Source organism: Stegostoma tigrinum, chromosome 2 (assembly GCF_030684315.1).
Source record: "Stegostoma tigrinum isolate sSteTig4 chromosome 2, sSteTig4.hap1, whole genome shotgun sequence".
Classification (NCBI taxonomy): Eukaryota; Metazoa; Chordata; class Chondrichthyes; order Orectolobiformes; family Stegostomatidae; genus Stegostoma; species Stegostoma tigrinum.
Window position 1 is genome coordinate 109,993,802 of NC_081355.1, and position 24,945 is coordinate 110,018,746.

Below are 24,945 nucleotides of genomic sequence, written 5' to 3' on the forward strand. Positions count from 1 at the left end.
GTCTAACTGCACGTCTTTCAGCTCTCCTGAGTTGTTTTGTTTGGTAAGGAGGAATCCATCTGGCCTATACGTTTATTCCTGACGGGCCAGATGTTCCCTTCTCAGTTTTCCACAATAGTACCTCCTTTTTTCTCCCCCCTGCACTCTTTGTACTCACTGCTGATTGCAGTTAATTTTAAGTTTAGCAGGAGATCTTCCACTACACCAAGTCTACTTTTCACTGTTATGAAATAATCCTACTGACCCACGATACTATTCAAATCCCTAGCTGTTGCTTTCCTCTCTAAATACCTTCTAAATTTCCTGCTTGCTTCTCTGCACTTTGCTGTTTCTTTCTCATTTCCTTTTTGCCTTCCCAATGGGAGTTGACAGTATGTGGGGAAACATACTGGTGAGAGCTGCAGACTAGATTTCCCAAATCGGAGGATGTGGACAAAAATATGGGTATGCTTGTGATCACGAGTGGAGAGGGCTCAAAGCAGAGCAGATGCAAAAGTACAGCAGAATAAATTGCCAAAAGGACACAGTTGGTAACACAGCCATCAACATAATCCAAATTATCTCTTTCCACTTGCGGCCAAAGCAAACTGAACGGGGCTTATTCCGCTGACAGCAATGATTCAGAGTGACCTGCAACAGGCCAGTTATCAATACACTATATAGCTTGGCCTATAACAAATCAAGTGGAATGAGAAAAAGCAGAGTCAGGAAATTCAAATCTGACTTCCGGTCGATCAGCAATATTACGAATTGAGGTTTTCTTGCCCTTATGGAATGTTGAGAGATAGGACAGAACATTCCCAGCAGAAACGTTTTGAGGACACATCAAATGACTTAACATAGTCAAGTGCTTACAATTAGCTAGGCAGAACTGAATAGTTCAAAGTGTGGGTGGTTGTTGGAGAGTGGCAAAACAAGAAAATCAGGCAGTGAAAATGCCTGTGATGAAGATGCAATGCATGAAGAAACAATTCAATTAGCCATTAAATAAAATCTAAACTACACTTGATTCCTCATCAGAATTGGCTAAAAAGGAGATAAGGGACTCGTAATGCATCATGACCAATAACTGGTACAAAGACCTGACAACAATGAGCATTGTGCTTGGAGCAGCCTGTGTAGTGATTCAAGAGATTTGCAGCTTCCGCACCCCATACTATTCCCTGAATAAGTGTGACTCAGACTAAACCACTAGATGAAACTTCCCTTCAAAACAGATTTTTAAATTTTGACGTCAGTGACTGGAAACTGGGTTTAATGTTTCTCATTCTACCATCTATGGTGTCCAAACAACCACAAAATTATGACAACCTGAACATAAAATATTCAGAACATCAACTCGAACATCTCATTCAAAAGGTTTTAAACCTAGGTGTGAATCTTAAATAGAGTTCCAGCTCAATTAAATTCTCTTCCAGAAACAATAGTCTTAACAAATCTGGAGACTTCAAATTGTCAGCTCTTGCATGCACAGAAAACAGATAAGACGACTAGTCATATATACACACAAGGCAGTAACCCAGCAGGCCTCAAAGAGCAGAAATTAAGAATGAAAAGCAATTTAGGAACATCTGAATTAGAAATTAGATTACTGCCTTGAAACAGTTGCTGATGAAGTCAATTTAGTATCTATCATTTGTTAATGCATGTGGGAGAGCACACAGAATCCAGATTGAGTGCTTTGTACATTCACAGCACATGATCTGTTTTTTTTAAAACACAATTATATTCACTGGAGGCCTTGTAATATTCATGCTTCAGACCAACCATGAAGGAAGCTACAGTTCATACTGGGAAACTAAGTCCAGTTTCTATGTAATTTTTCTTAATACAATAGCCAGTGCATGTTCAAATAGTCACAAAACATTCAGGTAGCCTGAATTCGATTCATTCAGCACAGCACATAAACACATTTCACTCTTAAAGATAATCACATTGACAAAGCTGCTGTTACAATTGTCTTTTTTTATGATACATTTTCTTACTTGCAAATCCCACTAAAGATCCTGAAAACAACAACTGTGATCAAGATGTTGAATTAATAAAAACACATCCATCACATAAGAAAACATCATAAGAACATAAAGAACCAGGAGGAGTAAGCCATCTGGCCCCTCCAGCCTGCCCTGCCATTTAATAAGATCATAGCTGAACTTTGAGGTTCAGCTCCACTTACTCGCTCACTCTCCATAACCCTTAATTCCCTTACCGTTCAAAATTTTATCTGGTCTTGCCTTAAAAATATTCAGTGAGGTAGCTTCAACCGCTTCACTGGGCAGTGACTTCCACAGATTCACAAGCCTTTGGGTGAAGAAGTTCCTCCTGACCTCAGTTCTACATCTGCTTCTCTTTATTTTAAGGCAATGACCTCTAGTCCTAGTTTCATCTGTTACCGGAAACAACCTCCCTGCCTGCACTTTATCTATTCCCTTCATAATCTTGTATGTTTCGATAAGATCTCCCCTCATCCTTCTGAGTTCCAATGAGTATAATCCCAGTCTACTCAGTCTCTCCTCATAATCCAACCCTCTCAACTCTGGAATCAACCGAGTGAATCTCCTCTGCACCCCCTCCAGTGCTAGTATATCTCTTCTCAAGTAAGGAGACCAAAACTGCACACAGTATTCCAGGTGTAGCCTCACCAAGACCATATACAGCTGCAGCATAGCCTCCCTGTTTTTAATCTCCATCCCTCGAGCAATGGCAGACAAAATTTTATCTGCCTTTTTAATTACCTGCCACACCTGCAATCCCACCTTCAGCGATTCATGCACACAGGCACCCAAGTCCCTCTGCATAGCAGCATGCTGCCATTTTTTACCATTTAAAACATTCTCCATTTTGCTGTTATTCCTACCAAAACGGGTGACCTCACACATATCAACAGTGTACTCCATCGGCCAGACCTTTGCCCACTCACACAGACTATCTATATCCCTCTGCAGACTTTGAGTCTTCTACACACTTTGTTCTACCACTCATCTGCAAATTTTGACACGCCACATTTTAGTCCCCAACTCCAAATCATCCATGTAAATTGTAAACAACTGATGTCCCAATACTGATCCTTGAGGCACACCACTAGCCACTGACTGCCAAGCAGAAAAACAACCATTGACCCCTACTCTTTGCTTTCTTCTGGTCAACCAATCACCACATCACACGTAATCTCCAGGAGTTCTCTTGTCCAGGCCTCTTCTCGTTTACACACCTTGGGCTGCCTGTTTCTCGCATGTTAAATCGTGATAACTCTAGGACAACAGAAGGCTATGTTCTTTATATTAAGTAAAGATGCCTCAGAATGAAATTCTTTTTAAAACAGGAGAGTCTTCCATCCCATATTCATCCCCACAATTAGAAACGTAATTGTTTTAAAACATACATGTGTGTGATTATATTTATGTTCAAAAAATACAAAACTACATTAAGGCCATCACAATCTTCAGGATTCAACCACAAGGACTTTTGGGATGGTTTCAAATTCCACATTTCCATTGGGAGCAAAGTACACAACTGAAATAGAACCACACTATTTTAATATTATAACTGATTTCTTTTTACCATGTTGTTTCTGGAGATCACAAAAATTAGACCTCTGACACTGAAGTTATTCTAGTCTACATTCATATTTTAACGTCTAGGTGTTCAGGAAAGAGGATAAGTTAGTTAATATTCAGTTACCAGCAATGCTGTCATTCAATAGGATATTCAAATACAGGTTTTTGCACTATTTTGTCTGTTCACTCAACTCCTATCATTTTCAATCTGATTTTTTTTTGCAGGAATTTAATCTGATCAAGATACTACAAACTGTAAAATGACTATGCTGAAATATTCTGTCACAAACATATGTATATTTAATGACAAAGACATTTGCAACTTGTTTTGACCTATCCTCTAGATTTAAAATTGTTAACGCAAGATATCTACAATTTAGAAAGCCATCTACTTCAGTAACAGTGAGAAAACTGCTGTCATTCACTACTATATGGCAGTACTAATGTTTTTTTTAAAAAAGTCCTCACTGGTGAGAAAACTTCAAAATTTAAGTCTCAGTAATCTCATTCTAATAATCCAACATGACAGCTGTAACTAAAACTATCTGTTTTTACCCTGGTGTTTATGAGATGAGTGGACAAGGAAAGTAGAAGAGTACAACTGCTAAATGAATAAGTCTGCATTCTACAAGGCACATTTCATTGGAGGCATTTTTATGTTCAATCCACACACTTCAGTGGAACTCGTGTTGAGAGAGCACTTATTATGCATTTAAAAGATTACAAAATGATAGCAATTTGATCCTGTAGTCTGCGTGAATAAAGAACACTGTATACATTCAGCATGCAGATCTTGAACATCAATCACCAGAAATGACGGAGCAGTAACAAAGGCTGTTATTTCAAAGCTGTTTCCATCCAGGCCTCCATTAAGGAACAAAAAAGTGGGACAACATTAGCGAACTAAACAAGTTCACTTTAAAGAAATTCCTTGGAATGAGGTATGAACTAATTAAAAGCTGTAAACATAAAATATATCTAAACATTGAAAAGCAATAAAAAGGTCTCCGATGAGTATTACTATCCCAATAAATAGTGGGTCATATACATGAGACACCAGGCTGAAGCATGCAGTTTCCTGTTTACAGTTAAAAGGGCTGAGTACCAATTTGCGGTGATGCCAAAGTCCTCAACATATGTTCCCGATTGAGCCACATCACATGAAGTAGTAGCCAGTGTGCAAACTCAGCACGGGTTCTGGTCACACACCAGCTGTAGTGTTGAAGCTGTCCACTCACCTTCTCAAGCTTCTTAACTACTGGTATTACATTGATATCTACCCAACAATGTAGGAGAACAATTGTCCAGGCATTTCAAATCACATATTGGCTGGCTGAGATGTTGGCAGTGATCACCCTTCAGCCCTCTCTCAACTAGTAAAGAAATTGAAAGAATTATCAGAACACCAATTAAGCAATAATTAAGCACCGTAGAGACACACTGACACACAGCTTGGGCTATTTGGTTATTACAAGCATCTTTGACTTGGACAGTGTGAATAACTGAAGAAATGGAGCAATATTTGGTCCTTGACACCTCATGGAGCAATCGAATGACCATGAAACTTGAAAGAAAGAGCAAGTAAAACAGAGGTCACAGATGTTACAGAAATATCATTATGACTACTGTCACAAAGGAAAATGGTCACAGTGGTTACATGATGGACCATCGCAGTCACAAGACAGTGTAGTGTCTTCATTTTTAGATCCAACGTTAATGACTATTGCTTCACGATAAAGCCATGCTTGTTGCTGGCTGGCAATTTTCAGTGCTCTTCATTTGCAATTGCTACAAAAATAAAGTCATTCCTAAACTGGCTAAAACAGCTGACTTTTCAGCCTGTAAACTCTTACAGCCTGACTGCTACAAGCATGTAAGTACCTCCTGGGCAGCCATCCCACAGAAGGCAAAAGGCAAACTACCAGAGTTAGTTACCATGGTTAACATGGGGCAGTCTAATGGGAGACCATGATTCAAAAGATGGCCAGGAGTTGAAACATTCAGCACCTTAATATCTTAATACACACCAAATACAAAAATCAGCCTGATTTAAACCTGCCTCCAATTTAAAATAAGTGAAAGCCCTGCAATGTCAGGCCCCAAAACTGAAAATACTACTATGAAGCAAAGTCACTGCTGGAAAATACAACTACTAAATAAGTAAAAATATTAGATTAAAAAAACACAAAGCAGCAACGCCACTGCGCACTCTCGCCTGGCAGCTTTTGTAGTGTTGCTCTCATTCATTCTCAGCACCTGTGGCACACCAGGCATTTGATCACGTCAATCGAAACTTCTTTATAACCTCATGGCACATTTGGTAGCCAATATTAACACATTCCAAATTAAAATTTCGTCAGGTTGCTGAATATTGTTTCACAAGGTCAACTGTTCGTCAACCTATTTCAGGAATTTAATGCATTCAGCTGTGTATCTAAATTTCCCTTCATGATAAACCATCCCTGGGTGTTGAGTGACAAACACAAATAAATTAGTCCATTTCAAGAACATTCTCTCAATTTACCAATTATCTTTTTTTGCTTTCTATAGTTTGTCTTACAATGCATCAGAAGTTTTGGTGCTTGGCTACATGTTAAAACTTCAGCCAAATTGTTCCGATCACTGTCTGTTCCAGTTTTATCTGGTTACCTGTCAACTTTCAAATGCTGGAACTACTTAACCTTGACTAGGCATCAATCTTTGAAATTAGCAAAAATATTGAACTTGCACATTAAAACTGCAGTTTTAGGTTAATAAAGTAACGTTTATACAATTGTTATGTTGTTGACTGTTCCAGCCTCTTTTTTGCTGGCGGACAAAGAATTAAGATATATTCTAGGTTGACACTGAAATACAGAGTTTGAGGAGGGAACATCTTTCATGAGGCATTACATTGAAGGCACACCTGCATTGCAGGTGGTTTCAAAAAATCTGATAAAGACGATCAGGGTTGTCAAAGTGTTCATTTATCGTTCAACCATCCATCACTGTTTGCAAAATAGATTATCAATCAGTTCATAGTTTAGAACTTGAGTATTGTTGAAATGAGGACATTTTGTCAAAGCTTTTCACCTCACGTATATTAGAAAACTTCACAAGAACACATATCCAAGCCTAAGAACACACTAATTGCATTAAAGGAAAGGAGTGTTGATTTGTTCACAGAGAGCTGACAGGTTGGCTGCATGGACCCATGGTACATTGCACCTGGAAATATCAAGGAACCTTTATGCAGAAAAATAGCAGGCATGCTAGCCAGTGTGATGTGACAAGGAGAATTACTGAGGGGATTGACTAACTTTTCTCCCTCAGCAGAACCCCACCTCTTGCATTTTTATGTTTTGGCCTGTTGAAAAAAAGTTCACAGCTCGTCTGTGCACAGTAGTGAACAGAGGCATCCATGTCTTATTATCCTGGGTTCACAGCACACTTGAGCTGTGGAGGTCACAGCTGAAGAAACCACTCACTAGTCACTCCTCCATTACAGATTTAGAAGACTCACCCTGAGTGCGAGAAGCTAGAGATCTATTAAACTAGGAAAAGGGAAAGGGGGCAATAGAAGACCTCTAGCTCAGAGGCCTGCAAACCATAGAGAAAACAAAACAGGACAAAAAGGGTTTCAACCAACTGCAAAGTCAAGAATCCCAAAATTAACCATTCAACTATCCATAGTCCACTATCTATTCTTCACAAATGAGCCAAAGAGATTGTTCTGTGCATCACATTTTGCATAAACATATTAGCATGAGCATGCACAAAGTGGCAACAAACTCACAAAAGCATGATTGAAATGGTTCCTTTTAAAACAAACTCATTTAGTCTGGGAGAAAGGCACCAGCAACTGAGAGATCCGTGTTAAATTTCCTTGTTGTGACCAATCCAGTAGGGAGGTGGGCAAAGAAGAGAGGCCAATTAACTTCTCAGTTGGGAAGTTCGGGTTATCCATCGGGAACCAATGAACCTGTAATGAGCAGAGCTCCAGTGGGGTGGTAATGTGGCAGCTCCATGCCACTTTCTCCAGGACACAGTTAGGGTTTAAGTAATTAATGCTCACCTAGCTGGCAGCACCCACATACCTTGAACTAATAAGAAGACCATTTGCACGAGAGATAACAAGGTGTAGAGCTGGATGAACACACCTGGCCAAGCAGCAGAGGAGCAGGAAGGCTGGCGTTTCAGGCCTAGGCCCTTCTTCAAAAATGTGGAAGGGGAAGGGGATTCTGAAATAAATAGGGAGAGGCAGATAGAAGATGGATAAAGGAGAAGATAAGTGGAGAGGAGACAGACAGGTCAAAGGGCCAGGGATTTGGTAGCCAATATTAACACATTCCAAATTAAAATTTCATCAGGTTGCTGAATATTGTTTCACAAGGTCAACTGTTTGTCAATCTCTTTTGGGAATTTAATGCATTCAGCTGTGTATCTAAATTTCCCTTCAAGGTTGGGCTTGAGGTGGGAGGAGAGACAGGTTAGGGAGGTGGGGACAAGCTGGGCTGGTTTTGGGAAGCGGTCGGAGGTGGTGGTGGGGGGTGGGGGCTGGGTTGGGAAGATTTGAAGCTTGTGAAGTCCACATTGATACCATTGAGCCGCAGGGTTCCCAAGCGGAATATATATGAGGTGCTCTTCTTGCAAGCTTCAGGTGGCATCGTTGTGACACTGCAGGAGGCCCAGGACAGATATGTCAACTAAGGGGGAGTTGAAATGGTTCGTGACTGGGAGTTGCCGTTGTTTGTTGTGAACTGAGCGTAGGTGTTCCACAACGCGGTCCCCAAGCCTCCGCTTGGTTTCCCCCAAATGTAGAGGTAGCCACAACGGGTACAGCGGATGCAGTATACGACATTAGCAGATTTGCAGGTGAACACCTGCTTGATGTGGAAGGTCTTCTTGAGACCTGGGATGGAAGTGAGGGTGGAGGTGTAGGGACAGGTGTAGCACTTCCTGCAGTTGCAGGGAAAAGTGCTGGGTGTGGTGGGGCTAGAGGGGAGACCCACTCCTTAGACAACATGTCCATCCTGGGCCTCCTGCAGTGCCACAACGATGCCAAAGGTTGCAAGAACAGCACCTCATTTTGCTTGGGAACTCTGCAGCCCAACAGTATCAACGTGGACTTCACAAGCTTCAAAATCTCCCCTTCCCCCACCGCATCCCAAAACCAGCCCAACTTGTCCCCACCTCCCTAACCTGTCCTTCCTCCCACATATCCCCTCCTCCCACCTCAAGTCCCACCCCCATCTCCTACCTACCAGCCTCATCCCACCTCCTTGACCTATCTGTCCCCCCCTATACTCAGCTTTACTGGCTCCATCCCCACTTCTTTGACCTGTCTGTCTCTTCTCTACCTATCTTCTCCTCTATCCATCTGCCTCCCCCTCCCCCTATTTGTTTTAGAATCCCCTTCCTCTCCCCCATTTCTGAAGGGTCTAGACCCAAGACATTGGCTTTCTTGTTCCTCTGATGCTGCTTGGCCTGTGTTCATCCAGCTCTGCATCTTGTTATCCTAGATTCTCCAGCATCTGCAGTTCCTACTATTTCTGAAAGCATTTTACTTTGGACTGGCCTACATTTCAACAGGTTTGTGGGGTGATCTAATTCTTCAGCTGCACCTCCCAAGGGCACCCTTTTGGATGAGAATTAGAGTAATTTCTGCTAACCTTAGCTCTAAATGGTCATGCCCTTCTTCAGATACTTTGACCCCATGTTCTGGATTCTCCAACCATAGGAAATATTTTCTCAGATGTAATGCAGGCATGGAAGAAGGGTGCTAATCTACAAATTGACTGGGCAAATCAAGTGAGCAGGGGTAACAGGGCAGACAAATTTGTAGAACACGTCAGGGATTGTTTCTTAGACCAGTACGTTATAGCCAGAGACAGGCTTTTTAGACCTAGGGATGTGTAATGAGGTAGTGATGTGATACGACGAATGATCACGGTTTCAGGGAGTGCTTGTCAGGTCTCAGATCGGCATCCTCAACTTCAATTCACTCAATTTCAGAACATTTGTTAACAGCAGAGTGCTGCGGAGGTTGCACCTGGAGCAGTTTACTGTATTGGGCCCTGTAATTGAAGGAAACATGTGTTAACATTCCATCCAGTTCAAAAGAGACTTATTCAGCTGATTCCCGACAGGAAGGAGTTGACCCAAGAACAGTCAAACAGGTCATGACAATATTCATTAGAGTTTAGAAGAATGAGGGACAATCATGTTGAAACTTGCAAGGATACTAAGGGCGCACAACAGGGTAGATGCTGAGATGTCTCCAGTAGTGGAGTCTTGAGTTTAGGAACCAGTTACAAAATAAGAGAACACATATTTAAAACTGAAATGCAAAGAAATTTCTTCTACCAATAAGGCAGTGAATGTTTGAAATTCTCTGTTCCAGCCTGTCACAGAGGCTAGATCATAGGAAATATTTAAAGACGAGATAGATTGATTTGTGAAATAGAGGAGTGAGGGCTATCAGGAGCTGGCATGAAAGAGGAGTTGAGGCCTTAGGCAAAGCAGGCACTATCTTTGGAACAGCAGAGCAGGCTCGAAAGACTGAATGGGATCCTGCTGCTCCTACTGCTCATGTTCGACTCAGTAAAGTCCTTTAAGAATTTTGAAAATTTCAGTTCGACTAGATCACATGTCATTCTTGTAAACTCTAATAAAAATGAGCCTTGGTTACTCACTTCTCCTCCAAAAGAGAGCTGCCTTATCACAGGAACCAATCCCTTGAATTTTCACTACAGATCCCCTTTTCCCCTAAGAATGTCTTTTCTTCTGAAAAGACAAAAACTACATAGACAACATCAAGTGTGGTTTCATCTTACAATGAAGATTGCTTCATTTTTATATCTTGGTCCCTTTGCAACAGTAGCAAACATCCCATCTTTATTTCCCCTCAATTGAATCTCGAACCTGCCTTTAAACTGTGATTCCCACCAAATGCAAACATTTCTCAGCTTCTCAACATTCAAGACAAAGTTTGTTTGTATATTCCTACCAAAACAGATAACTGCATTATTTTACATTTCGTTCCAAAGCTTTTCAATATAACCTCTTTGCTCTCATTTCATGGCTAACTTTCTGACCTAACTTTGTTATCAACTGCAAACTTATTGCTATCCTTCTCAAAACTCCCAAAGATTTGTATCATCCCCAAATTTAGAAAGTTGTCTGCATGAGTAAGTCTAGATCATTAACAAAGAGAACCATGGATTCTGACAGTACTTGGGAACTCCACCACAAACCTTCTTCAAGCCCAAAAACAATCATCACTGCTTCCTGTCACTTTGCCAATTTTATTGCGATGCTGCTACCAGCCTTTTCATTCTATCAGCTCTAACTTAGCCCAAGAGCCTGCCATGGTACACTTTATCAAGGCCTTTTGGAAGATCATCTACACTGCATTATATGTTTTAACCTCAATCATTTATATAGAGTGCACCTTGTCAAAATATGCTCAGCTGCCACTATACATCAGGGGTGAAGGCAGTGAATGTTGAAGGAGGGGCACTTTGTCCTAGATGCTGTCAAGCTTCTCCAGTGCTGTTGGAGCTGCACGCAACCAGGCAACCTCAAATATAGTCAAGGTAAAAAGCACAATATACCCTTTGTGGATTTTCACAAATTAATCCAATTAATCAAAGTGATTGCTCATTTGCACCTGAAATGTCATTTTGAAAAGTTGTCTCACGACAGGTTTCACTAACTGGACTTATCCTCATGTCCTTCTTTAAACAACATTCAAACATCTGTAAATGTTTCTAATTAGCCTTGGAAGTCTATGGCCAGTGCCTCCACAATCTCCACTGTTCCTTCTCTCAATATATTCAGGAGCATCTTATTCAGTCCTCGTAACTTATCAATTTTAGATACTGCCACTGATAGCTCCTCTACCTTTTAGAACTTCGTCAATTCAGGAATAGTCTATTTTGATGAACCAATACGATTTCATGTTCAATTTTCCAAACAAAGATGAGTGAAAGTAAACACTGAATTACGAACTATTAATTTAACATTTGTGGTAGGGAGTATATGAGACAGTAATTAGTTTAAAGAGCCTATTCTGCGATGTTATGACACACCTCCTAGCAGGTGGAATTTAAACTCAGACTTTCCAATGCAAGGTAGAGACATTATCACTGTGCCAAAGGCTGTTAGTAATTAGAATACAAAAAATGGGTGACTGGCTTCATAAAGACTTTTGGAGCTGATTAGAGAAAGGTAACAATGAGAAAATAAGTAAACTGGGCTTGCCTACTATACTGTATAGAAGATTAAAGGGTGATTTAATCCAGTTCATCAGGATTTCTAAAGAGCGCATACAAGCCTTTTCCATTAAAAAGGAGTCTCAGACCAAGTAACAACTTTCAAGTGGGAAACAGTTCATTCAGGGGAGAATCAAATTCATGCAAGTGTTAGGTGATGATAATTTGTCCCATCACTTCTGCACCAGCTCACCAAATGAGCATTGTGACTTAATGTCATTCTCCTGCCCTTTCCCCATATCTTTGCACATGGGTAGAAATAATTATCCAATGCCCTCTTGAATTACCCAGGTGAACTTGCCAAGCAATACGTCCCATGATCAAACCACTTGGTATGAAAAAAATGTTCTCGCTTGCACCATGCTCACTTCTGCAAAAAAAAATCACGCTAAACCTATTTCTACTCACTTGATTCTTTTACAAGTGAAGACAGTTTCTCCCAACCTACTCCATCCAGCCCACTCATGATTTTCAAACCTCTATCAGATTTCCTCTTCACCTTGTTGAGAACAGTGCCAATCTCTCCCCAACAGAAGTTTCTCATTCATGGAACCGTTTCTGTAAACGTCTTCTGCTCTCTCACCAATGCTTTCACATTCTGCCTTTAGCGTGGCATGCAAAACTGCACACAATTCTCCAGCTGAGCTCACTCTTTTTGTAATAGTTCAGCTCCACTAAACTTGCTTTTGTATTGTCTGCCTCTATTAATCAAACCAATGACATTTACAAGCTTGTCTCCACCTACTTTGCCACTTTTGCTGATCTGTTCACATACACAGCCTTTGTAGAATTCTAACACTTATTTAAATGTTGCCTTTCCTACCAAAATGCATCACACTTCTATGCATTGAAGATCTGTTACCTATCTGCCCACTCCACCAACTTGTCTATGATCTTTTGAAGCTCTATATTAGCCATCTTACGGCTTTCAATGTTTCCAATTCTACTTCAAACTTTGAAATCATCTACTGCACTCAAGGCTCTTGAATCATTAGCACAAAAATCAGGAAAAGCAAGGGTCCCAATTACAACATCTGGGGAACCCTATGACAAACTCACCTCCAGCCCCAAAAAAAGCCATTGACAATTACCATTTTCAATCACTCAACCAATTTTGTATCCATGTTGCAATTGTCCCCTTTATTTCATGCACTGTAAAGTCAAGTATGTTGTGCATCTTGGTTTTGCCATATCAATCCTACACACATTCTCCACATTAAGGACGTCTTCGCTTAAGTCTGAGGCAGAAACTGATGAATGTGGACTGCAGGCAACTGTTAGAGAATAAATCCACATCTGGCATTTGGGAATCCTTTAAAAGGCCAGTTGATTATAGTGTTCTGGAACAGCATGTTCCTGTGAAAAAGAAGAATAAGGTTGGCAAGATTCAGGGACCTTGGATGACCACTGATGTTGAGAGCTTAGTCAAAAAGCAAGAGGAAGCTAATTAATATTCAGGGAATTGAAGGCAGGCAGAATCCTGAAAGAACACACAAAGTAGGAAGGAACTCAAACAAGGAATTAGGAAGACTATATAGCAGCCATGAAATATCTTTGGCAAACAGAACTAAAGGAAAATCCCAAGGAATTTTATGAGGATCAGGAAGGTGGCTAGGAAAAGAGTAGGTCCATGCAAGGACAAAAGGAGAGAATGTGTGTGTGGAGGTGGAAGAAGTGGGTGAGGTCCTTAACAAATATTTTGTAGCAGTATTTACAAGAAAGGAGCACATGGTGTTTGGTGAATATCAGGAGCAGTGTGTAGACATTCTGGGGCACATCAATCTAAAAGAAGGGTGTTGGGTGTTTTAAAAAGCAAAGCATTAAGGTAGACAAGTCCCCAGTACCCAATGGGATCTATTACAAAATGCAAAGGGGGGCAGGCGAGGAAACCACTAGGACCTTGTACAAAACCTTTGTATGCTTTTTAATCACAGGTCAGAGGAATGGAGAATAGCCAACATTGTTCCTCTGTTTAATAAGGGCAACAGGGATGATCCAGGAAATTACACATCAGTGAGCCTTGTCAAGTGGTGGAGACATTATTGGAGAAGATTCTTAGGGATAGGATTTACTCACACTTGGAAGATTATGGACTTTAGTGATAGGCAGTATGGGTATGCGTGCTTGTGAAAGGTCATTTCATTTTGCACAATCTTGATTGAATTTTCTGACAAAGATTATTGGAGGAGGACAAGGCAGTGATGTTGTCTCTATGGGCTTTAACAAGGCCTTTGACATGGTCCCTCATGGTAGGATGATACAAAAGGTGAAGTCATATGGGATCCACAGTGAGCTGATAATATGGATACAGAACTAGCCTGGGCACAGGAGAGTGAGTAGTAGTAGAAGGGTGTTTTTCTGACTGGAGATCTGTGACCAGTGGTGTTCCAAATAGAGATACACATAAATAAGTTATTTGGACACAAACATAGGCAGTCGGCATGTGTTGCTAAGTTTTATGGACAAAGATTAGGACAGCTGCAGATGAGGAGGATTGCCAGAGAACACAGCAGCACATATACAGGCTGGAAACTTGGGTGGAGAAATGGCAGATGGGCATTAACCCAGCCAAATGTGAGGTGATTTATTTTGGAAGGTCTAATGCAGGAGTGAAATGTACAGTAAATGGGCAAAACCCTTAGCACCAACCTGCAGAGAGATCATACAGCTTCATAATTCCATCAGAGTGGCAACACGTGGAGAAAGTGGTGAAGATGGCATATGGTATGCTTGCCTTCATCAGTCAGGACACAGAGTATAAAACTTACCAAGTCATGTTGCAGCTTTATAGAACTTCAGTTGGTCCACATTTCAAATATTGTGTACAGTTCTGGTCACCATATTACCAGATGATATGGAGGCTTTGGAGAGGGTACAAGAAACAGTTTACTAGGATTTTGTATCAGAGATAATGGGAACTGCAGATGCTGGAGAATCCAAGATAATAAAGTGTGAAGCTGGATGAACACAGCAGGCCAAGCATGGCCTGCTGTGTTCATCCAGCTTCACACTTTACTAGGATTTTGCCTGTTTTTTTTGGGTATTAGCAAAAAGGAGAGATTGGAACAATGGTATGTTTTCAGTTGAAATGTTGAAGGCTGGGTGGGGGGAGGGGTGGGTGTTGAGGGGAGTGGCAGCAGCAACCTGATAGACATTTACTAAATTGCAAGAGACATGGATAGAATGGACAGTCAGTCAGTCTTTTCCCCAGGGTGGACATGTCAATTACTAGGAAATTAGTGTAAGATTCAAAAAAAAGGAGGCAAGTTCAAAAATGCGAGAGGAAGTTTCTTTTCCCCCACATAGAGTGTGATAAATGCTTAGAATGTACTGCTAGAGGTGGTGGTGGTGGTGGCAGAAACAAATGTCTAAGAGGTCTCCATAAGATATCTAAGCAGGCAGGGAACAGAAGAATAGATACCACATAGAGGCAAAAAGCCCTGACATTAAGTTTAGAAAGGGTCACATTTTGACAAAGTCTTGGTGGTCTGAAGGGTGTTGCTGTGATAACAGGAACTGCAGATGCTGGAGTATCCAAGATAACAAAGTGTGGAGCTGGATGAACACAGCAGGCCAAACAGCATCTCAGGAGCACAATAGCTTTTGTGCTCCTAAGATGCTGCTTGGCCTGCTGTGTTCATCCAGCTCCACACTTCGTTATCAGGGTGTGTTGCTGTGCTGTTTTGTTCTTTGTTAACCATGCATTTGCAAACAAACATATATCTTTAGGAAAGGGAAAGGTTTAGGTAAATTCATTCCAGTTATGTGACTTGTAGGGTGGACAAAGGGGCACCAGCAGATGTAGTGTGTGACGAGCCCCAAACAAGAAACAGCTTCCAAGAACCAATTAAGGTGATATTCATGTGAAATATTTGTTTAACGGATGAAATAAGAAAGCCCATATGGATGGGTAGATATTTTTATATCAATTTGTTGAGGCATATTGAATCATATTTGAGGCAGAGTTGACTTCAACCAAGACTTCTGGCCCAAGGCAGATACTGTATCTGATGAAGGGTCTAGGCCCGAAACGTCAGCTTTTGTGCTCCTGAGATGCTGCTGGGCCTGCTGTGTTCATCCAGCCTCACATTTCATTATCTTGGATTCTCCAGCATCAGCAGTTCCCATTATCACAGATACTGTATCACACTGGCACAAGAGCCCTCTGCTACTAGACAGGTTATCTTAATATTAGCAAACAATACTGCAAAGACTCAGCAGTCTGACAGCATCTGGGCAGAAAGCAGCTTCAAACATTAAGACAACCCAAAACAGTTGAAGACAAGTCAAAAGCGCAAGTGCTGTATCATTGTAAAGAACCACAAATATGTTCAAATATATGCATGACCATTTATATCAAAGTTCCTCAATTCTCCTCAGTGATCGAGATTTTAGTGATAAAGTGAACTGGTCACCCAACCGAAAGTGAATTAATGGCAACACGCGTTTTCATGTGGATTTCATTTTATTTTAAGAAATGAAGACAATTTGGGAGGCAGTTCTATTAATCAACTTACATTTGAAGGAGCAAGTTATGTAACTTGCTTAATGAAGACTCAAAGCACCAATTAGCTTCCATTATTTCTTACATAAATCTAATTTTACCATAACATTATCTGCAAAGCTGGTCATTGTGGGATTCTGGCATGGTGATTCAATTAGTCCCTTGATTCATAGAATAGTTTTCTTCCTTCGGCCCACGGGCAACTCCTGAACCATAACAGAACCAAGCTCTAAGGTGATTTAGGTCAAATAGAAAAGGCAGAGCACCGCCCCATAGAGCTCTATCACTTAATAACCTGGAAGTAGTACTTAATTTCATTCTAGCCTAACTGAATCAAATAAAAATTCTTCTCCAGCTGCTTGATTTAGGTTAACACCATCCAGTAGAAGTTATACATTTGCCATCTTGAGGAGAAGCAAGTTGGCTGCATAAAGAAATTTTGAGAAGGTCCTGGGGAGATGAATTTTGTTGATTTTTATCTTTAGTTAGACCAACAGCAACCCTTCGAAGTTTACTTTCCACTTTGAATAGGGATTGGATGGGGAATGGAGGAAGGGTCTAGGCCCGAAACGTCAGCTTTTGTGCTCCTAAGATGTTGCTTGACCTGCTGTGTTCATCCAGCTCCACATTGTGTTATCTTGAATTCTCATTATAATCAACCTGTTGAGGCATATTGAATCATTGAAGCTTCATTAATAATTGCTTCATTCAGTGAAGTCAGGTACTGAATCCTGGTTTAATTTGTAAACCAGGTACACTGGTGGGATTCCAGGACTGCATCTATAAGTGGTCATTTGGCTAGACTGAGATTGCTACCATTTGCTTTTAAAGAAAGCTGGTGCAATAACAGGAAAAACGACAGTGAGCTTGTCTTTAATGTAGAACATGCGCCAGGAGGTTGGTGGTCAGAGGTCAGTAGGAGTCACAAGCAAATTCAAAATATCCCTTACCACATTTTGGAAAGAAAACGATGCACTTAACCTGATATATCAACTCAAATTTTGCTCTCATCCAAAATCAAAATCCAGATGGGCACTAAATTACATTTTATATCTGACTTGACATGTGATAACAATGTGGCATTAAGAGATGTATTTTGTCCTTGTCTTAAAAAAAAATTGAGAGATTAAAGACAGACGAGTTGTACTGTCTACTATAAGCCAATAAAGTAAACAGCCTGAGGCCTTTTTGTTAAAAAATAAAGTTGGAACAAGAGAAGCAGCTAGAATGGGTGGGCTCAAGCTCTGACAGAACCAGGATTTTGGTTTAACTTTTAGCTGTTGGGGTTTGGAAGCTGCTGTAGATCTCTACTTTCAATAGTAAAAATTCACATACGCACACACTTCTCTTGATGTTCTTTCCTCCTGGACTAGAGAATTGCATGTAAGACAAATCTATTTTACTGAATTTGCCTTTGCCAAGGGTGTGTTTATGGGATGTTACTATATTGGAACAGTTGCTATTTAGTAGTTAAATGATCAATTATTCTGTTGTGTTTTCCAATAGAATTAAAAAGTTAGAACAAATCTTCTTCCCTGTGTTTGTATTTTAACTGAAGTGTAAGAATAAAATGTGTTTTGCTTCAAGCCTGGTAGTTTGAACAAATCAATTTGCATCTGGAACACATCACCTAACACTTGCCCTTAAAAATAAAAGTTGGGGTCAAGGCTATCCTAATATATTGAGGTGGTTTATCAGAATTGCTACAGTGGGGAAACAGGCCCTTTAGCCTAACAAATTCACATCGACCCTTCGTGCATCCCACCCAGACCCATCCCCCTCTAACCCACCTAATCTACAGACCTCTGAACACTATGGGCAATTTAGCATATCCAATCCACCTCACCTGCACCTCTTTGGACTGTGGGAGGAAACTGAAGCACCCAGAGGAAACCCGCACAAACATAGGGAGAATATTTGTGTGGAGTCTGCATAGTCACCAGAGGGTGGAATCGAACCTGGGTCCCTGGTGCTCTGAGGCAGCAGTGCTAACCAGAGCCACCATGCTCAGTCTATCACACACTAAAGCACTTAAAACTGGCTGACGTACTCTTTGATGTCCCAAGATGAAAAAAAATGTGGTAAATGAAGCCAGTGCTTTGCTTTTCTTAACTGGTTCATTTGTGCACAACTGAAAAAAAAGTTTAGGAATTGCCACAATTCAATCATTGCCAGGGTGGTTAGGAAACAGAATACACACTTGCGCATAGGAACATTTAAAACACAGATTCTTCAAAAGTTTATTTTCAAAACTTATAGGATTTGCTGCACAGTTTTGAATGTGCATTCCATCATCTAACAGAAAGCAAGCTTTGGGGACTGGCGCTACTAGGTGTGCTATTATCTACCTGACGTCAATATTTGGATGAAAAACATGAGAAGGAGAACAAGAATATGAGGGGGGAAAAAAAAACAAAAAACAACAATTCTCAGATAAAACTGTGCAATTTAGGGAATGGTACAAAGTGTCAAAACAACACCTTAAAGAAAAGCCTCCAGTACAAAAATGGACAAAATTCCTTTTAGGATCTTTCCTTACTATTTTAATGAATGTGCCATTTTATGAGTACAGTGTTTTTCAATGAACATCACAATCATAACCCACATTTTTTGAATGGTAATCACTGTCCCTGATATTAAGGAGTAGTTGCACAGCTCATGCCATTTTGATTAAGACTTATAGGTTACTCAAGTTCAACAGCAAAATGGAAAAAAAAGCCTTTTCAGGTTTCAACTCTTAAAAATGAGCAAAGATCTTTTACTTTAACACAATTATCTTAAATGTCCTTGAAAGAGAAACATTTCACTCGAAAATATCAGAACTTATTCCATCTATAGATTGTACGTAGCATCACACAAAAAAAACCCTGAATAAAATATTAGGATCAAACAAAAGTAGATCCATCACCTCTAAGAAGGAACAGCCAACAAGAATGAGCCCCCAAGCGCAATAGGACGGAGTCCCTACCACATATCTTATCCATTGTCGTATTATCATTTCATTAATCTCATTTTTGTAATTCAACCCTTTACTCATCCTGAATATGAAGCCCGCAAATTCCATTTACTCACAACAACCATGCTTGTTATCTTCCCACCCACCAGAAGTGCACTACTACTGCATAGACTGGCTCATTTTCAAATGTCACCATTCTCCACTGGAGAATATTTAACCCTCTCTTTGGAACCCTGCACAAAGCCCAATACAGAGATACACTTGATAGATTTGGGAGGAAAGTGTTACAGTGGAGTAATTATGAAGTAAGAAATGCAATTAAAACAATCCATTAGTGATGCACTATTTCACTTTAAATATCTAATAGTCTAAACTGTTTAAGATCAATCCTACCACTACCTCAGTGCAAAACTACATATGCATCTCTCAGTTGTACAGAAATGCTGCAACGTTACTTCAACTTGCTAAGCAATCACACTGGAGTCAACCATAACACTGGCTAACAGCTGCTGCCTCTTTTTAATTCTGTTTCAATGGTAGTAACACTATCTCATGACAGCTTGTCTTTTCAGATACCTCAATAAAAATTGTTTCAGTTTCAAATGCTTAAGAAATCACATACGCACTGTGCAAAGAACTTTAACACTGATTAAGAATATATTATATGCATGCAGTATGTAGGATTTAAAGAATGCATCCACTTCACTCAATAGTATTCAACCATGTACAAAAGGCGAGAACAATATATATTGCATACAAAAATGGGCCATTTTCTTACTTACTATAATTCAGAGTAGGTTTAGTTAAGCATACCCTGACAAGGTAGCATCCAACAGCACATCACAATTAGACAGAGGTAAACAAACCAACATAAAACAAATCTTGCAAAATGACTCATAATAGTATTTCAATGCCTGCCAATTATTCATCATACTGGTATTATCTGCAGACCAATGCTGGAAAACAGATTTAGAATTTTACAATTAGGACAACAACAACCATTTCTAGGGCCAGGGACACCAACTGCATCAATATCGCAGTCCTGGATGTTGCACTTGCGATCTGTGTTGGGAATTCTGATTCGAGCTTTTCCATGACACAGTTCATGCTTTTAAACAGACAGTGTTACCTTTAGGCCCTAGGTACTTGACAGGATTCCTTCACTTGTACTTCAATCTCTGAAAATTCTGATGAAACCCAGACAGGCCAATCAGGTTCAATAAATGAACTCAAAATATCTCCCTGCACTAGCAGGCTGAAACGGTACGGTTGTACTACTTTTGGAAAAGGGGGAACACAATGGTGGGAAACAAGATTTTCTGTTTAAAGTCAGTCAAGTCTCAGCAGTGGTTTATTTACAAACCAACAAGCACTACTAAGAAAAAAACATTAGACAGGAAATGCAGCCCTTTTAAAAATATACAGCCTCATACCAACAATATTCTGAATAAAGAGACCCTATGATGAGATGAGACAGTCTGTATAGTTCGAAGGAAGCTGAGGCAGCCTGGCTCTGCAGCATGACTGCAGTCAGAAGTACCATGTAGATTCCTGTCTTGACAGTTATTGCATAGTATTCATTATTTTGAAACATTCAATTGGAGATCAATTTGCAGCCCTGTGTCAAACAGTTTATAAGAATGGTGTTACAACGTCAGAAACATTTGTAACAGAATAAAGCAAGAGCGACACAGAGCCAAAGGGCATTTGCCCCCGGAAAGCTACAGGCAAAGCTGACATATGAAAATGGATGGAGGTCAGACATGCAAATATTCTTATTGTTCTTATTAGGAAAAAAAGTTGTAGTATTAACATAGGTGTGGATATTTTGCAGTGTATATCTCCAGAAAGTTGTTTCAAAATACATTCACAGAAGCAATCGATACTTAGTGTAAATTGTAGTATTGAAAGTGAAGAGCACAGCCCTATGGGAGCTGTGGGGTAAGAGTTCAACTTAAATTAAAGATATACTTGCACATATGTGTTCTTTACAACTACTGGATGTCTCAAATCACGTCACAGCCTGGCTTAGCTAGTGAGTTATGAAATACCTAACACTTCATTAGGAACATGCTGTTTGTCTCTTGATTTCTTGCATCAACGGTACGCAATCACATTAAAATGAAGTTTACCAACTCATCATTGCAACTTTAAGCAAATTGCAAAGTATTTGCTTTTCATCCAATTGTCATTAAACAACAGAAAGCCACATTTTGACAATTCACAGTAAGCATCTCAGTAAATGACCAGCAAGGATGTTACAAACAACCACTGGAATGTCAGTAATGTGCCGTGATTGAGGGAATGAATAATACGAGGAACTAACCAACACAGTGAGCCTGTTCACAAATTGTAAAGCTGTTCCTGACCCATGCACACAAGCTACATTTTTAACACTTCAGTTGTGAGATTACCTCTGTTCTGCAATTTCAGTTTTCCTATTAAGGCCAATTACTGTAACTTTTGCTCTCGTATTCAAAACAGAAATCGAAAACCTTAAAGCCTTTCAAAAAAGTAGCACAAGCTCAAAATTAAAACTGTATTAAATACAGCTGTTCAGTATTTCTCTAGTCTGTGGAAAATCGTGTCAAAAAGTACTTTTGAGGTGAATATACGGGCATTTTAATTAGCATGTTGAATAACCACCGCCAGCTTTGCATGTATCCCAAACCCAAAAAAAACCCAAACTTACTGTAGGCAGAAACTCAAGTCATTTACTAAAAAAAACTGGATGCTTGATGTGTGTCTGCGTCCAGGCACGTGAGAGACAGAGGTGGGTAAAAAAGGTGAAGGAGAGGCGTCAGAAGATTAGGAGTTCTGGGCAATTGAATTAAGTGGGCCAAATGACTTTCTACAAACACTGAGTACTGTAATCTGTCTTTATTAATTAATCCCTACATTTGCAAATTTCAAAAGTTTAATGATTTGTATTGACATACAATAAATTCAGGTCTTCAAAGTCAAATCGAGGTGAGTAGCTTGGTATTTTGCATTAAATGGCAGCTGTAAAAAATGAAAATTGAGCTATTCTCAGCTGCAAACCCAATGTTTGAATTTTCAGCTGAAGATGACTCATACAACTGAGGATCTTCATATGCTTCACAAGTTAATGAAAAACTCAATTTTGTGATTTAAATGACAAATAGTCTTCACACTAATAGAAATGGCTCCAGAAATTGTTTTAAAACGTCAGCACTGTACAACCGAGGCTGAATCCTGACAACACCAGTTGAATTTTAAGAAACAGTTAAAACTCAGTAGGTCCAGTCACATTTTGGTGGACTCAAAACGAAACTCAGCAACTACAACTTCCAGTCCTGAAGGGGAATACCCGAAACACTGACTGCTTCTTTCCTCCAGCCTCCTATTTGCCTACCTGGATTCCAGCATCGGCAGTTTTCTTTTGTTTCTACAACTTTCTAGTCAGTCAATCCCTGCTGCAGCTTGTTCAATAAGATCTTGTATAGAACACTTCCATTCTTAATACCAAACGTTCTCATTTTTAAGTTTGTCTCAACTGGTATGTGAATGGTTTACTGCTGGCAGAATACAGCTGTAGCTATAAACCTAAAATTTGCTGGGTCAGTTGAAGTTAGCTTAAAGAAAAGTAGTACATATGAAGTCTCCTCTATGGAAGAGTTAATAATTAGATGATGACCTCATGATTAGAAAGGTCCCTGATTTTCATGTGTTTCTGCCTTTGAGAGAATGTGTTTGGATAAAGTGCTGTAATGGAGTAAACTGCCATGTAACTCAACAGCTGGAGCCATGTTTAACAACACACACTAAATCAGCTGTGTAATATGATTGTTTAGCCAATAAACAGACTGCTTGATCATAAAACCTATGCTAAGTATCATAGAACTCATCAGAAGACAAAATGTGACAAAAGTATGGGCAAGCTAAGCGCAGAGGTCAAAGCTCACTGAAATCATGAGATAAGCCTCTTTCCAGAGGAAAGAAGCAAACTAGTTCACTGGAGGCTGTAAGCATTATACAGTAAACTGAAGATGTATTACTTAGCGGTATTTTGAACTGTTCTTGGCTTTAATAAAGAACATTGTGCACATTCCTTTCTTTGAGATGCTTTGGATTACTGATGCCTGGAGTAAACTCAACACACCAGGAAAGGTGGGTACAGAAGCTTTAACAGCCTTCATCAAGCTTCGTCACAACTTAATAGACATTCTTCAAAATCAAACATGAGCTGACTGACTAACTAACTAGATACACATGCAGTATATGAATCAGACCAGCTTACAAGAAGGAAATTCATAGAATCCCGACAAATTCTTGACTGCAAGAGTATTTTTTCCCCTCAGTCAATTGTAACTGAGTCCAGATTGGAATCGTTATTGTAATTAATTTTATACTGATCATGGATCTGCTAGCTTGTCAAAATATTTAGCTAATAACAGAAGACAGAAGTAGGCTACACTAGCATAATGAATAAGTATAAAACAGCATCACTAACTTGCAAGTGCCACAAATTGGTAATGCCATTTTTTTAAAAATAGAAAAGCAGATGAGTACACTTGGAAAGTATTTCACTGACTGTAAAATGCTTTGGAACATCCCGTGGTTATGAAATGGCATTATATAAATACGAGACTGGATTAAGTATGGATTAAATTATCTCCTTTGATAGGATTTTCAAAATTAGCCAATTACCTTAGATTCTTTTGAAAAAGATTTTAATGAGTAGTGAACACTACTAGCAAGGCAGAATTTGTTTTCCACGTCTATTACCCTAGAGGAAATGATTAGCTGTCTTCTTGAATTATGATAGTCCATTCAATGTAGGGACACCCACAGTGCTATCCGGGAGACAGTAAAAAGATTTTGACCCAGCAACAGTGGAGGAACAGCATGACGGTGTCCAAATATGATTTGTGTGGGACTTGAGGGGAAAATTTCGCAGGTGGTGGTTTTCCGATATATCTGCTGCTCTTCTGGTGGCAAAGATTGCAGATTTGCCAATGGCAAACAGTAATATGTTTACGATGATAGATTCAGTGCCAATCTAGCAGGTTGCTTTGTCTTACAAAGAACAAAAACTGAAGTTGCTGGAAAAGCTCAGCAGGTCTGGCAGCATCTGTGAAAGAAAAAAAAAAGTTAAATGTTTCAGGCCTGGTTCTGAGGAAGGGGCACTGGACGAGAAACATTAACTCTTGATATTTTTTCTTCACAGTTGCTGCCTGACCTAAATATATAGAATCTCTACAGTGTGGAAACATGCCATTCAGCCCAACAAGTCCACCCCGCTCCCCCCCCCGCACCGAAGACCATCCCACCCAGACCCATTCCCCTACCCCTGATTTCCCCACGGGGGCAGCAGGGTGGCTCAGTGGTTAGCACTGCAGCCTCACAGCATGAGGGACCCGGGTTCGATTCCAGCCTCGGGTGACTGTCTGTGTGGAGTTTGCACATTCTCCCCCTGTCTGCGTGGGTTTCCTCCGGGTGCTCCGGTTTCCTCCCACCGTCCACAAATGCGCAGGCTAAGTGGATTGGCCATGCTAAATTGCCTGTAGTGTTCAGGGGTGTGTGGGTTATTGGGGGAATGGGTCTGGGTGGGATGCTTCAAGGGGTGGTGTGGACTTGTTGGGCTGAAGGACCTGCTTCCACACTGTAGAGAATGTAATCTAATCTAAATCTAACCTAACCCACCTAACC

At 40.2% G+C, this 24,945-nt stretch overlaps 1 protein-coding gene across 11 annotated transcripts in view; it reads right to left on the bottom strand.

The window, feature by feature from the left end:
* cdk14 (cyclin dependent kinase 14) overlaps window positions 1–24,945 on the bottom strand; it is a 592,120-nt gene that overhangs the window by 443,040 nt on the left and 124,135 nt on the right. Inside the window, exon 1 of one of the 11 annotated variants that reach the window (XM_048521882.2) lies at window positions 20,402–20,529. The exons of 9 other annotated variants lie outside the window; for them this stretch is intronic. The gene's annotated coding sequence lies outside the window, so the exon portion shown is untranslated. Of the gene's footprint in view, window positions 1–20,054; window positions 20,119–20,401; window positions 20,530–24,945 lie in introns of those variants that run through there. One more of the 11 variants, XM_048521920.2, reaches the window with a different exon arrangement.